This window comes from Aegilops tauschii, chromosome 3 (assembly GCF_002575655.3).
Source record: "Aegilops tauschii subsp. strangulata cultivar AL8/78 chromosome 3, Aet v6.0, whole genome shotgun sequence".
Classification (NCBI taxonomy): Eukaryota; Viridiplantae; Streptophyta; class Magnoliopsida; order Poales; family Poaceae; genus Aegilops; species Aegilops tauschii.
Window position 1 is genome coordinate 270,278,799 of NC_053037.3, and position 15,635 is coordinate 270,294,433.

At 48.1% G+C, this 15,635-nt stretch overlaps 1 long non-coding RNA gene across 1 annotated transcript; it reads left to right on the forward strand.

Annotated features, from left to right (window-relative positions):
• The first annotated feature begins 5,396 nt into the window (after nt 1-5,396).
• On the forward strand, nt 5,397-11,988 carry LOC141042370 (uncharacterized). The gene is made up of 4 exons (XR_012204879.1): nt 5,397-5,630; nt 5,921-5,980; nt 6,175-6,223; nt 11,626-11,988. It is a non-coding gene; the product is annotated as an uncharacterized lncRNA (long non-coding RNA).
• Nucleotides 11,989-15,635: the final 3,647 nt, after the last annotated feature.

Sequence of the window (15,635 nt, forward strand, 5' to 3'; positions counted from 1 at the left end):
AATTTATGTGCTTATATGCCATGTCACAATCCTTTGTCAAACCATATGCTTTGCATGATGACGACACTTGTTTGGTGAATCACCTGTTGAAGCTTGGTTTTGCACTAACGCTAACCACATTTGTTTTTCCAAGTGTTTGTTGTCTTTGCTCCTTTTGCAGGAATCACTAGACGGTGCGACATTGGAGAGTGCCCATTTCGAGCTTCAAGATGACAAGTACTTGGTGAACGTCCCCTTCTACTCGGCGAAGCATCTCTTTCCCATGGTGATTTGGTTTTTGATATGAGGTCGGATCTTTCCCAAGGGAGTGGAGATGATGCGAAGCATCCTATGGACATCACCATGTCAAGAGTCCGTTCAGCGAGTGACACGTGCGACATCCACTTCACATACACAAAGGTGAATCATCCTCTTTACACGTGCTCACTTGACACCTTCGAGGATGGTCTACTACTTGACACTCCACTCGTGTTCATGCATAGGTATTGTCGGAACACTACGGACGATGAGGAGGAGTGCAAGCGCCAAGGAACAACTACACCATCCGCGAGGGAAGCCTGGAAGCGACGACGGAAGAAGACGGAGATAGCTCCCAGGACCCGGACATCCGGCCACTGAAGATGTCAACAACAGCAGAGCCCAGCGACCGAAGCAGTGCTACAGGCCCCGGACCACTACTAGGAAAACGACTATAGCTAATATGGACATTAATGGCGAACCATGTATGTGCTGCGCCACTGCTATATGGCAGTGGCGCACCAGATATAGGTGCGCCATTAGTGGCCATATTACTAATGGCGCACCTTGTGTGTGGTGCGCCACTGCTAAGTTTCTCCTGGGCACACCCCCTCCCCAGACTTACCAGTGGTGCACCGTGGTTTGGTGCGCCATTACTAGTTAGTTTTAACTAGTAATGGCGCACTACACCCACGGTGCGCCACTACTAACAATTTTTTTCACATTTGTTTTCAAAACTAGTAATGGCGCACCACACACTAGGTGCGCCATTAGTAACCGTGGTTACCAATGGCGCATTTTTAGGAGGTGCGCCATTGGTAACCTAAGAGCAGCTAGATATTTTTGACAGCCACCTACCACACTCACTTTCCCCACTTCATTCTCTCCACCTCTACCAAGCTTGGTCTCGGCTGCCTCCTCCTCCTCACCTCATTTGCACCATAGATTCACCCAAATTAAGTGGTTAAATTACCTTTTTTGATAGGTAAGTAAGGGGAATGCTTTCTTTATGTTCTAGATCTACTTTTTTCTCCCGCCAACAACGTACACACTTTTTATGGCCTAGATCTACGTATGTTTTTGGTGTTGCATATGTTTCTATTTGCAGGTACCGGTATTTGAAATGCGATAGTTGCCAATATTTTGCCCGAATGTTGATTCATTTCCGTTTCGGCGAGAATTTGGCACTATGCATTCTTTTTGGTCCTATTTTTAGGCAAAGTCATGCCAAAAAACATTTGGTTCTAAAATATCGTTTTGCTCTACCCCGCAGGCGACCATGGTCCGCATGATGACCGAAGGCATCGTAAATAGGTTTTTTAGCTCCGCGAAGGCCGGGATGCTTCAAAAGAACGAGACGGAGATAAGATGTCCATGTTGAAGATGCAAGCTGAAGAGCCTTATGGACCCGGATTCCAGATAGGTGCGGGACCACCTGCTCTTGCGTGGTTTCATGGATGGCTATCGGTGGCAAGGTGATGAAGATGATTATGAAGTAGTCCATGGGGGCCGGGCAAGAAATAAGGAAGGGTAACAAGACAATAGCGGCGAGGGCAGGCGAGAAGACGAAGAATCTCCAGGACATGATCACGAAGTAGATGCAGGACACAGTCATCATGTAGAAGATGCCGGACATGATGATGAGGAAGATCAAGACGAAGGGCATGATCATGAAGATGAAGATGCCGGAGCAGACGGCGATGGACCATCGATGGGCTGGGTGCAGGACTCTCATATTCAAGAGCTGCTTCTCAAGCAGACGGGTAACGCAAGAGCTGTCGCCCGAGAGAAAGCTAAGCTGGATCAACTGGAGATAGACGCAGTTACTCCATTGTATGAAGGATGCAGGCCCGAGGATACCCGCCTGAAAGTAACGCTCATGGCTCTGGAGATGAAGGTAAAACACAAAATGACCGACGCATGCTTCGACGAGAACATGTCATTCTGGCACGAACGTCTTCCCAAGGGGAACAAGTGCCCGACCAGTTTCGAGGAGGCGAAGAAAATCGTGTGTCCACTGGATTTACTGCACGTGAAATACCATGTGTGCATGAACGATTGCATCATTTATCGGGACGAGCACGTGGAGTCTACCATATGTCCGGTGTGCGGCGTCACTCGATACAAGAAGAGGAAGAAAGCTCCTCGAAAAGTGGTGTGGTACTTTCCGATCACTCCTCGTCTGCAGCGGTATTTCACGGACCCTAAGCTAGCAAAGCTCCTGCGTTGGCACGCGGATAGGGAGGAGAAGAAGCGATAAGAGGATGCAAATGATCCGAAGATAAATAAAAAGACAAGATGCTAAGTCACCCTAAGGATGCTAGCCAATGGCAAGCGTTGAACTTCGAACACCCAGAATTTGGGGACGATCCAAGGAACATCGTGCTGGGCGCGAGCACCGATGGAGTCAATCCGTTTGGCAGCCAGAGAAGCACACATAGCACCTGGCCTGTGTTTGTCTGGATGTACAACCTTCCCCCCTGGATGTGCATGAAGAGGAAGTACATTCACTTGAGTATGCTAATTGAAGGGCCGAAACAACCAGGGAACGACATCAATCTGTATCTGGGGCTGCTGAAAGAGGAGCTAGACACGCTGTGGAAAACGCCAGCCAATACGTGGGACGCTGCAGCGAAAGAATAATTCCCTATGAGAGTCGCACTGCTCACGACGGTGCATGACTATCTCGGTTATGGATATGTCGCGGGGCATGTGGTCCACGGATTTTGTGCATGCGTCAGGTGCATCGATGACACAACGTATCGCCAGCTAGATAGAGATCCCGGGTCTTCAAAAACCGTGTTCATGGGACATCGAAGGTGGCTTCGCGACGATGACGCATGGAGAAAACACAAGGATCTATTCGATGGTGAAACCGAACCCCGAATACGCCCGCGTACGAGGAGCGGCGAGGAAATAGACGAGCTGTTAAAAAATTGGAAAGAGTGCCCACCGCCGGGAAAGAAGCGAAAGGCGCCAGAGCCGCTGCTGAAGGTATGAAAAACGAGGTCTGTTTTCTGGGACTTGCCATACTAGAAGATCCTCCGTGTGCCTCACAGCCTTGATGTCATGCATATCACGAAGAACATGTGCGAGAGTCTGCTTGGTACCCTGCTCAACATGCCAGAGAGGACCAAAGATGGGCCGAAAGCAAGGGTAGACTTGAAATCAATGGGCATCAGGGAGGAGCTTCGCGCAAAATGCCCTAATGATGATGATGATGAGGCGAAGGACACGGAAAGTCATCGCAAAGGCAAAAAGGCCAAGAAGATCAAATATGACTGCCCTCCCGCGTGCTTCACTCTAAGTCAGGAGGAGATCGAGCAGTTTTTCACCTTCCTCGTAGGAGTAAAACTTCCTTACGGTTACGCGGGGAAGATAAGAAGATACCTAGACTCAGTGAAGCAGAAGTTCAGAGGGATGAAGTCTCATGACTGTCATGTGCTGATGACGTAGATACTTCTAGTTGCAATCCGTGGGATCATGGACGCGGACGTCCATGAAACGCTATTTGGCCTATGCAAATTTTTTGACGTCATCTCTCAGAAGTCGGTTGGCATGAGGCAACTCAGAAGGCTACAGGAAGAGATCATGGTGATACTATGCGAGCTTGAGATGTACTTCCTGCCCGCATTCTTCGACGTTATGGTGCATCTGCTGGTCCATATCGTGGAGGATATCATCCAACTCGGGCCGACGTTCCTGCACAGCATGATGCCGTTCGAAAGGATGAATGGTGTCATCAAAGGATACGTTCGCAACAGGGCACGTCCAGATGGAAGCATAGCCAAGGGTTTTCTGACCGAAGAGTGCATCGAGAACCCCGTTGGTCTGCCCGTCAACAGGCACCTCGACAGGCTCGCTGGATGGGGTCACCGCGACGGTCGCCGCAAAATGCATGTCGACTTCAAGGGTCGACTCGCTGACTTTGAAACAGCAAACCTAGTCGTGCTACAACACATAGACGTGGTCAATCCTTGGGTGGTAGAGCACAAAACCTTTATTGAGAAGATGTACAATGACCAAGGCCAATAGTGGACGGACAGAGATATAATCAAAGAGCACAACTCATGTTTCACGCGTTGGTTCAAGGAGAAGCTTCTGTCGTACCCTTTACATGAGGATTCTTCCGCGGAAGAAAAACTCATATTCGCCTTGTCACAGGGCGCGGAGCACAACCTGATGACCTATGAGGCGTACGATATCAACGGCTACACATTCTACACCGAGGAAAAGGACATGAAGAGCGATGATTATCAGAACTCCGGAGTAACGATGGAATCCTACACCGGTAACGACAAGGACAGATACTACGGAAGGATCGAGGAGATCTGGGAGCTAAGCTACGCTGGAGAGAAGGTCCCGATGTTCCGTGTCAGATGGGTCAAGAGCGTCCTAAAAGAAGACCGGTATTTCACCACCATGGTTATACCCGAAGCCAAATCCAAGACCGCGGGCGCAAACATCACCGCGAAAAATGAGCCATGGGTACTGGCTTCCCAAGTGTACCAATGCTTCTTCATTACCGACCCGTCAAAGCCCAGTCGTGTTGTCGTGAGGAGAGGCAAAAGGAACATCATCGGAATGGATGGAGTCGCCAATGAACAAGACTTCGACAAGTACGGCGACCCGAAGATGGAAGATCACGACGATGATGAAGTACCATACACCACAAGAAGAAGCAGGACCACCCTACCTAAAGGACATCCGTTCAAGAGAAGAACTCCATTTGCGAAAAAGTAGGGCAAGAAGATTGTGAAAAGATAGCTAAGATCGAATCACGACGTGTCGGCCGCGTGTGTGTGTGTCAGTGGCAAGCTCAATTATTACATGCAACTAAATTATTACATGTATCACTTGATTTCAACCATGTCATCTAATTCTAAATCTTTGCACAATGGTTTGATCACTCCATTTGCATTTTCCTTTTCTTTTATCCCAAATCTTAAATTATTACATGCAACTAAAAATCCAAAAAAATAAAAAAAAGTTAGTAATGGCGCACCAGGAGAAGGTGCGCCATTGCTATCACGGTGTTTACGGCGCACCCCTAAAAGGTGCGCCATTGATATACCCCTTTTTATGGCGCACCCCTAAAAGGTGCGCCATTGCTAACCCTCCCCCAGTAATATCCAAGACCCAGCCGCCCCCTCACCCTCATTTCCATTCTTCCTCTCCCCCCCACCGCCGCCACCCCCCACCCACCGGCGACCTCGCTCCCGGGCTCCGCCGCCCCCACCCACCCCCTCCCTCGCCTTCTCTGCCCCCAATCGAGCAGTAGGTCAGGCGGTGGCCCTTCCTTCCCTCCCCCCGTTTCATCTTCACCGAGTCCAGCAGCTCTACGAGCGCGTGGCGGCGGCGGCGGCGGAACCCCGGCGGCGACGGCGGCCCATGTAAGCTTCTACGCATCCCCACACCTTCGCTCCTCCCCGTGCCTCCTCGTGCTCCTCTCCCGTGGTGCCTCCTCCCTCCCTCCCACCAGCGGCCCCCTCCCATGGCACGCGCCCCCCTCCGTCCCCATCTCTCGCCCCATGGCGGCCCCTCCCGCCTCATTCCGTCCACCCGTGGCGCCGCCTCCTCTCCGCCGTGGCTCCTCTCGCTGCTCTTCCTCTCTCCCCCTCTGAACCCTAGAACAGCACGGTCAGCATGGCCCCTAATCCTAACCGGTTCTCCCCTATCACAGGTCAATCCACTCCGGGGCTAGCGAAATCAGCAAAAACCGCAGCAATCAAGCCAGGAAACGGTAACAGAGCTGCCGTACCTTATGATATTTTGCAGTGGATTTTTGCGGCTAGATGCATACGAACTGAAGCATGTGTCCTTTGTTTTTTTCCTTTGTGGTATGATGATTGGAACTCATGTATGCTCATTTGCGCTCTCTGCTTAATTAGATTGTTGCTGAGTTTTCTCATGCTCTGTTTGTAATTATATGTGTAGCTGGAGCCGACGGGGACCGGAGCAGAGGCCTTCTCTTCCTTTCTCCTCGGTAAGCCCTGACCCGCCTCCCTCCTGTTACGCACGGCGAGTTGTATCACCTCGTTTCCATGGGCTATATAGTTGTATCACCTCCAGCCCTGCAACTACAACTGTTAATGAATTGAGCGAGATGAGATTAGCGAGATCATGACTAAGTCTGGCTCTGCTCCGTAGTCTGTACTACACTAATTATCTTTCTGAATACGAGTGTTTTGTGTTGTCTATTGTTGGCAGTAAGCTTTTATGCATGGAGAGAACAATTAGTGATGCATGGAAACTGAAGAGAACAACTCCGGACATGACGGCTATTCGTTCAATAATTGATGGATGTGTGCTGCATTTTGCATATCATAGTGATCTGTTAAATTCTGCATTTTGCAAGATGTTGTCGGAGAATTGTGATTCCCAGGTCCCCTGCATCCCACATATCAAAGTTCATTCCTTCATCTCAAAAAAAATGTTTGTTCTTTCGATAGTGCAGCAGAAAGAAGTCGAGCTGCAGATACACCTAGCAGGCTGTTAGCAACGTGCTAAGTCAGACAGTAGTACTTGTTTGGAGCTCGTACATGCTTCATCAGGTATACAATACAACCATATATAATTGTGTACCAGCTGCGTCAGGCCTCAGGCCTCTCTCATGGCATGTGACGACAGACACTGTGTTAACCATCAGGCCTCTCTCATGGCATGCCACGATGGCCACTGTGTTGCTGCTGAAATGTTGACAAATAGTTACCCCTTTCTCCTGAAATGTTGATTAATTTCCGTTTCGGTTGAGAATGGGGCACTCCTAGGTCAAGAAAATTAGCAAAGGTCATGTCCAATTTTCTTGACCTAGAAGGTACCCGATTCTCAACCGAAGCAAATCAGCAAATCAGCAAGTGAGTTAAGTTAAATCAGCAAGTGAGTTAAGTTAACTGAATGGGGCATTTCTGTTTTGTCCAACTGCAGTTTCATTCATGGTGTGAAGTTTGTTGTTGTCAGCCTGAGTTAAACTTGTCATTGGTCTCATTCTAGTGAGTAGGGGTATGCATTAGGCATTGGTCTCATTCGTAGACCGTCGCACTTCGCGGTGCACCACACTGCCTAGGCTCGCCATGACACGATGCTTTAGGACTGCCCTTGAGGATGTTAAGACTGTTAGCTATGCATACATAGTGAAAGATCAGCTAGGTTGTGCTGGCATAGATGAGAGGCACAAATGTCTCTTTCTGGGTGGCATCTGATACACTCAGGCAGCATCTGATACCCTTTACCCATCCACAGAATTGGCATAGTTCTACAAACCAGCATCTTAAGGTTGCTGGTAAGCACAAATCTTTAAGCCAAGTTCACATGCTGGCATCTGAAAAGGTCAGAATGGCCTCACAAGTTGGATTCATGTCGATGTCTGAATACAAACATAGTTTTTGCTTAGTTTAACTAGTACATGGCCCCTGGTTTCGACCTTGTTATTACCCAGCCGCTGCTGGCTCAGCAATGTGACGAACACCTAGGCGTCCTCACTTGCGTACGTGGCAAAATGCTTTCGCCACCGTCTTACAATTAATCATTCTAGCGTTTTTTCCTATTTAGAGCGAACATGGCCGACAACGATGAGGCCGGTGGTTCGGGCAAGTCATTCTGGGAGCTATCCCAGGAGATGGAGGAAGAACCTCAGCGCTACGAGGATGCCGTGGAAGACACCGATCCCGACTACACAACCCGTAGTGGCGCCGGGGATGACACCACTGATGGTGCCGCCAGGGATGCCACCACTAATGATGGCAGCGCACGCACAGATGGCAGCCGACCAAAGAGGCAACGGAAGGACCGGCGCCCGAACATGCTCGGCGCCGTCAAGGAGGAATTTACTGAAGTGTCCTTAAGTGGGCATCCAACGGCACCCAAAGAATTAGTCAGTGAGTACGCGGGATAGCTCGGGTGCATTCTCCGGAGCACCGTCTCGATCAACACCGAGAACCTAAGGCATCGTGACCGAGGGAATTTGCGCAACCTCCTCTTCACGAAGCTGCACGAACGATACAAGTTTCCTGGTGACTTCGCAAACACACGCCTCTCAGGGAATAAAGTGAACAGTGCCGCCCTCACGAAGATGAGCACGGCCCTGGCTACTTGGAGAGCCGCGGTGAAGAGAAGGATTCTAAGTGGTGATAGTTATGAGAAGATCAAGGAGACAAATCCTTCGATCAGCGAAGCTGACTACCTGGAGTTCAAGATCAAGTGCGAGAGCAACGCATCCGCAGAATCAAGTCAGTGGGGGAAAGATATGCGGGACTTGAACTTAGGGGTCCACAAACTCGGTCCTGGCGGTTACAGAGTGGCGGAACCTATATGGGACAAGGAGGACGCGGAGCGTACCGAGCAAGGCCTACCACCCCTCTTCGATAAATACCATGAAAAGTAGACCAGGAACTATGTCAGGGCCCGGTACAAGGTGGACCCGGTAACAAAGGAGCTTACCACGGATCCTAAGGTGAAGGCGCTTGAGCTTGTTCTGGTAAGGAATACAACCTCGCGTAATTAGCTCCATATGGTTGCATTCTAATTAATGAAGCCAAATTTCTAAATGGTTCACGTTCCTTCTGCAGGAAACTGAAAGCAGTAGCGCAGGGTCTCAGAGCTCCCCGTCTGCCCCTTGGGACACCACTTTAAATAGGGCGTTGAACGTAATGAAACACAAGGATAAGTTCAGTAAGCCGTCGTCAGCTGGTCGTGTGGCCGGCAAAGGCATGTCCACGAAATGGTCGGAATACTATAAGGCTGGGCGAAAGGAGAGAAAGACCAGCTTGGAAAGCCAGGAGCGCGAGGTTAAAGAACTCAAGGCACAAGTGGCGCGGATTCCGGAGATAGTCCAAGAGCAAGTGCGAGACCAAGTGGGAGCGACGATCACTGCCATTATGCCTACCTTGCTTGAGTGGCTGCGGGGGTGGATTGCGGGCGACCGACAGGGCCGCCCCCTATTCCCAGCTTCACGGGCAGCAACTCGGACAACACGCCGACATTAGTGTCTTTGGCCGAGGCGGCATTGGTGTCTCCGGCGTCGGCGCCAGCATTGGAGCTTAATGCACCCGGGTGTGGGAAGAATACGCCGGCCGGCACCTCGGTAGCAAGCGGCCCCTCCGTCACTTGCACGCCCACCGTTGGCGATGCTTCGACATTAGCCGAGCTCGACGCCATCACGGTAACTAAGCCTCGGCTGATGACTTCATCTCCTTGCCTTTGACTGGGCATCCCTGACGCCCTACATGTTTTCGCAGGGCGCGGCCGAAGTTCCATGCACTCTCCTGCACTTCGTGGACGGCGAGTTGATCGATGTCACCAAGGCCAAAATCATTCAACCGGGCAACCGCGTGTTCCACGGTAATCCGATGCCACCCACCGTGTATAGGGTTCAACTGGTTCGGGTGCTGTGGGGCTGCGGCGACTTGTTACCTCCGTATCGACCCCCTGGGGCCGACGAAGATGATGTGATGACCCTCAGCGCATGCGTAAGCTGGTCCATGCTTTGGCCAAAGAGCCAGATTCGTTTGGGGGAGGGGGACACCACCCCACAGACAACACCGCCAGTCGTGCCGGCGCCAAGCCATGGCAAGACCGCCGCAACGCTACCGCCGTCAGCTGATCCGGACATGCATATGGCACAGGATCCGGACGACAACGACGGTACATTTTCCAACATTGATAAGTACATGAACGAACATGGGTACGGTGACGAATTCTTGGGGGCCCTTCTCAAGAACCCAACCCTACAAAAGACGATCGTGATATAGCTGGTACCGCGGAGAAACCCAATTGCAATAGGCGTCGTCTGGCGTTCAGTTCTCAGGAGACGCCTCCAGCTGCCGCCTTCACCGAGACTCAAATAGCCGAGGTGCGAAATATTATCAGCCCCAACACACTCAAGAAGGTGGTCTCTGAGCAGAACTCGATCCCATTACAGCAGAAGTAGCAGAAGGGACGGACAAGATAAAATAACAAGGGTGCGAGCCAGCCGACACCGAGTACGATCCGTGCTCAGTACGGGCCACCAATACCTAAGGATATCTTGAGGAGGGTGCATGTGGCGGGTAGGCCGATGCTACCGACTAATCTGCTCAATGCTGCAACCGGTGCTATGCGGAGTCTGCATGACAGTGTTCTTTCTATGGAGAAGCGGCGTCTCTCCGAGAATGATGTGGCATACCCGGTTTTCGTGACTAAGGTGCCAGAGGGCAAGGGCTTTGTCGATAGCACCATCGGGCGTATGATCATCCTGCGGTTTGATGACATCTTCGCTATGTTTAACCTTCATCCGCTGCACTACACCTTCATTCGGCTATTTTCGCTCAGTATGGAGATGTGGATCATTAGAGACAAGACCCCGGACATCGTGGTAGTCGACCCCTTCTACATGCGTGCCAAGATCTTGGGCAGCGCTGGGGACCGGCAAGTCGCGAGTTCATACCTCGAAGGCATCATTCTGGCGAACCCAGATAAGGATAACTTCCTCGTGCCTTACTTTTCCGAGTAAGTCATCCCCTCACTGCCCCATAACACATGATTTCTTATATTTCGATCGTTCTTTTTTTTCTAGCATTCCGTGTTTTGTGCAGTGACACACATTGCACACTCATCCTCTTAAGCCCGAAATATTCCATGACCACGTATTTTGACTCGGGCCGTCAGTCGAAGAAAGACTACACAAATATGAAGAAAGCTCTTGATGATGCTCTCCCCGGCTACGCCAAATCTGGAGGCACCTTCAGGAGGCCAATTTGTAGGTACGGCAAGCACGTGTTCACCCATGTAACGATGTTCCCCTGCGTTAAGCAGCCGCCTGGTAGTCAGAAGGATGCCTACTATGCCCTCCATCACATGCGGGCGATCGTACGGGACCATAATCACCTTATGCTACCAAATAATCTCAAAGAATGGGCCACACGCTTGTCGGCAATCCAGGACGAGGATATCAGACAAGAATTCTTTCGCATCCAGTCGGAGTTTGCGGAAATCATCTATCAAGATGTCCTTTGTACCTCGGGGTAGTTCTACCTCAAATATCAACCGTCCAACAGTGAAATAGAAACAACGCTACAAATGCAGGCTAACAACGACCGCACATTCATGACAATCACGAAAGACGGCGGCTTCATCCATGCTCCAGTCCCTGAGTCGAGTCGAAAGTATTGATGCTATGTAGTTATGAAATATCGATTAGCTCATGTTGTAATTAAACTTTAATGAACTTGTGTGTCTCTTTAGTTTGGATAGTCGTTCAACTTATATGTAATCGATGCTATTTATTAGTAGGATCATGAATTGTGCTATTAATGTGTTGCTTTTCTCTTCCGATCCTTTTGTTGCATACTTATATATTGCTTATATATTATCTGTGAATTGCTACTAACGTTTTGTTTGTCTAGTGCATAGAGATGCTGTCGTATGTCGTGTACAAGGGTAAGGTTCCCGGAGTCTATGACGACTGGGAGGAGTGTCGGAGACAGGTTCACCATTTCAGCGGTAACAGTTACAAAGGGTACACCACTAGGGCGGAGGCGGAAGCTAGATACGCGCGCTATCTAGCGGGAGAGAGGAGGGAGCGGAGGAGGAATCGGATGAAGACCAGTTTCATCGCGATGATGCTCATCGTGACCGCAGTTCTCTTCTATGTGATGGTAGTTTAGATGATCGATATCGACTTTGTAATGTGATGACAAACTCGGCTAATATGATGAACTTTGCTAATGTCTCGAGACCTAAACTTGGATAATGTTTGAACTTTGTTCGCTATTTTGAATTTGGAGACTAATATGATGAATTCTATTGTGTGATGTTTATATTCTGTGTTGTAACATATTTTGTAATCTGTGCAAATACCAGAAAAGCAAAAAATAATAATTCCTAATATTCATAGTAGTGGCACACCATATTGAGAATTAGAGGCGCACCAAGATAAATACCAGTGGCGCATTATCGGGCATAGTAATGGCGCACTTGGGGCATAGGTGAAGGCAAATATGGCCCCCAGTAGTGGCGCACCATATTGAGCATTAGTGTAACATCCCAAAATTCTAAAATTTGGAATGTTATAATAAACAGATAGATTGGATTGATTGACTGAAAGTGAGTGGAATTCCAAATCTTTGAAAGTTAAATGAGAGGGAATAAAAGGACTTTCCCAAACTTTCATTTTGCTTTTATCATCTCCGTAAATTCAAATTCTTTTCACCACAAAACCCTGGAGAGAAGATGACATGACTTCTTCCATTTATTTAAATGACAAGGGGTGTTGAAAATATTTGAATTTCAATTGAAAATATTTCCCATTTCTGAAACTTTATGCAACTCAATGATTTTCACGAGAGAAGATAAAATGACTTCTTCAAAACAAATGAAATATGAGTTGGGAGTTTCAAAGGATTAAATTCAAAGTCCCATTGAAATTATTTTTCAATATTGGAGTTATTTGAGTTTTATTCAAATTATTTTTCTCCAAAAATAAAATATACAGAAAATAGGGTAACATGATTCCCTACATCAGAAAATTGGAGAGAAATAAAATTGAAAACATTTTGGTATTTTTAAAATGATTTTTATTAAGGCAGTAGCACTCTTTGCTTTATTTAAATTTGTGTGAATTTTATTTGGCGTTGTAAAAATGTTCACGTTGTACGAAATCTTTTTCTGAAAATTTTGATATATTATATGCCTGTATAATATTTTCATTTTCTTTTGTTTTATTATTTCTTTCTCTGTAAAAAAAAATTCTTCGCCGACTGGGCCGGCCCAGCCCAGCTCGCCCGTCGCCCCGTCCCCGATCTCCCGCAGGAGACCGACTCCCGCACGGGAGCGCCGCCGCCGGAGTCCGGCCGGACTTGTTTGCCCCCTCGCCCACGCAACACCCGCCCCTCCCCTGGCCTTTATAAGGCGAGATCCGCCGCCCCGCCCTCTCTCCTTTCCTCGACGCGCCGCCGCGCCGCAACCGCCGTCGTCGGCGAGATCAGCCGCGCCGCCGCACATCTGCCGCTGCCGCGCCGCCGCAGCTGCTCCACCTCGCGCCGCTCCTCGCCACCGCGCCGCCTGCCGCACCACCCCGCCGCTGTAGCCGCCGCTGCCCGCCTCGCCGGAGTCCGCCGCCTCGCCAGAGTCCGCCGCCTCGCCGGAGCCGCTGCCGGTTTTTATCTCAGCCGAACTGCCGACCCGGTATAACCACCTCCGGTCTGGTTTAATTTTTTTAAATTTTTTTGGGTTTTCTGCGGTTTTTCTTTTAAAAGTCGGTCTTATATTTTAGATAGGTTAATTAGTGGACGTTCATCTGTTAGTATTCGGTAGCGAACGATTTCGTTCCGTAGGGCTCTGTAGCGAACGTTCGTTCGATAGGATTTTTCTTTTATTTTCTTTTTAATTTCCGGCCAGGGACTTATCTGTGATGATTTATTTACAGATTAGCCCCTGATTTTCAAACGTCTACAACTTTTTACTCGTTTATCCAAATCCAATGAAACCAACGCCCACTTCTTCATTATGATCTCCTCTATCCAGTAAAACAACTTAAACATGTTTTTGAAAATTTAAAATTTGTTTTCAAACAGATTTGAATTTGAATCTTCTTTTGATCATAACTTGAGTTCCGTAACTCCGTTTGAGTTGATTCTTTTTGCAAATCGAAGCTCTTGACCTAAACTTTCTGATAAGGCCAAATTCACATAATTTTGGTACTGTTAGAAATTGTTTTATGTTGCAAGAGTTAATTGCTTGGTTTTGAAGTTTTCCGAATTGTTTTCCTCGTTCTTTCTGATCTTTTGAGTGATTGCTTATGTGTGGTTACTATTGCTTGCTTACGATAGATTGACCGGAGTGTGACGAGTAGATCTATCAAGAATTTTGAGTGCGAATCATCTTCATCAACATTGCAGGCAAGTTCACACTTTGATCATATCCCGTTCATACCCAGTTTTTGTGCATTAGATTCAACCCTCAAACATTGCATGGTTAGGATCTAATTTTAAATTGAGGGTATTGGGAAGTAGTTGAGGTAGTACCTATTCAACCCTCAATGTTTCACAACCACCATGATAGTTAAATAAAATTTATTCCTTTGAAGTAGGGAAAATTTGGCTTTTCGCAAAAACATTGTAACCATAGAGCTTTTCCACCAGCCATATATGCATGTAGTGATAGCCTTTGTTCATTATTTCTCTATGGTGTGAATTTGCCTGCATATTCCATGTGCTGACCCGTTTTCGGGCTGCAACGTTTCATGTTGCAGGATTCTTACGACGAGTAAGTGATTCCTTAGGGTTACGATTTCTACACTCAACTTTGCCGTTGGTGTTGATGGGAATCCACAACCTTGTTACTTCCGCTATTTGGATTGAGGTAATAGTATTTACGTTACTTTATACATGTGATTTACCTCTGTTATAAATCCTCGAGTACTGTGTGTGTCAGCATACCGATCCAAGGATGACACTTAAGCACAGAGACTTGATCCATTCGGGTCGGGTCGCTACAAGATGGTATCAGAGCACATGTTGACTGTAGGACGTGACCCTAGAAACTGGCAAGCCCATAGGAAGGATTTTCCCTAAAACTTTCCTTTTCAAAAAGATCTTTACCTCTCTTCTCTTCTGAGTTAATTCAAATATTCCCTTTTAGTGAGACCATACCCTTTTTCCTTTTGGACCACTCGAAGATTCGACGGATGAGACCACTTCAAGAAGTACAAGATATCGGACAACTAAGACCATTCGGAATGAAGAGGATTTTACCGTGCATTATGATAATGGAAACTACAATGGTTGAAGACTCCGAAGACTGGGAGAATTTGAAGGCTCTGAAGAATTGCCAGATGTGTATGACCTAGGAAGGTTACCCTTATGGAACTTGGCAGACTATAGAAGCTGTCAATACTCGAGAGCAAGGTGTATCGGAGAAAGACCGAAACATGGAGAGTTAGAAACTCAAAGTTTTGCCAAAGAAAACCCTAAGGCAGGAGATATCAACTATGGAATGATAGCTCATGGTAATGACAAGAGCAGAAACACGACTATCCATGATGTTATCATCCGCTTATGCTATTGTCACCGCGCGGAGTTAAGCATGCAGTTCGTCATAAGGATTGGATGGTAGAAGGCTGCTGGAGCACCTATCAGCAAAGGATGCAGTTCTAACTATAGCTGGAGTATCACCAGGATCTGGAGCATTACATCAGGAAGTTAAAGATGAACCTTCAGGAAGCAGTATTCGACAAGTAAGCAATTCGTGAAGGACTCATGACCCAGAAGCTGAAAGTAGCCATGATGGAGGAGCAAAACCTCGAGACATCAAAGAATCGTCATGAACTGAAGGACAATAGGATCATGGTTCATGTCAAGGATGTTGAAACCCAGAAGTTTGGAACGCAACTCCAGAAATATAAAGGACGTCACGAGAGACTT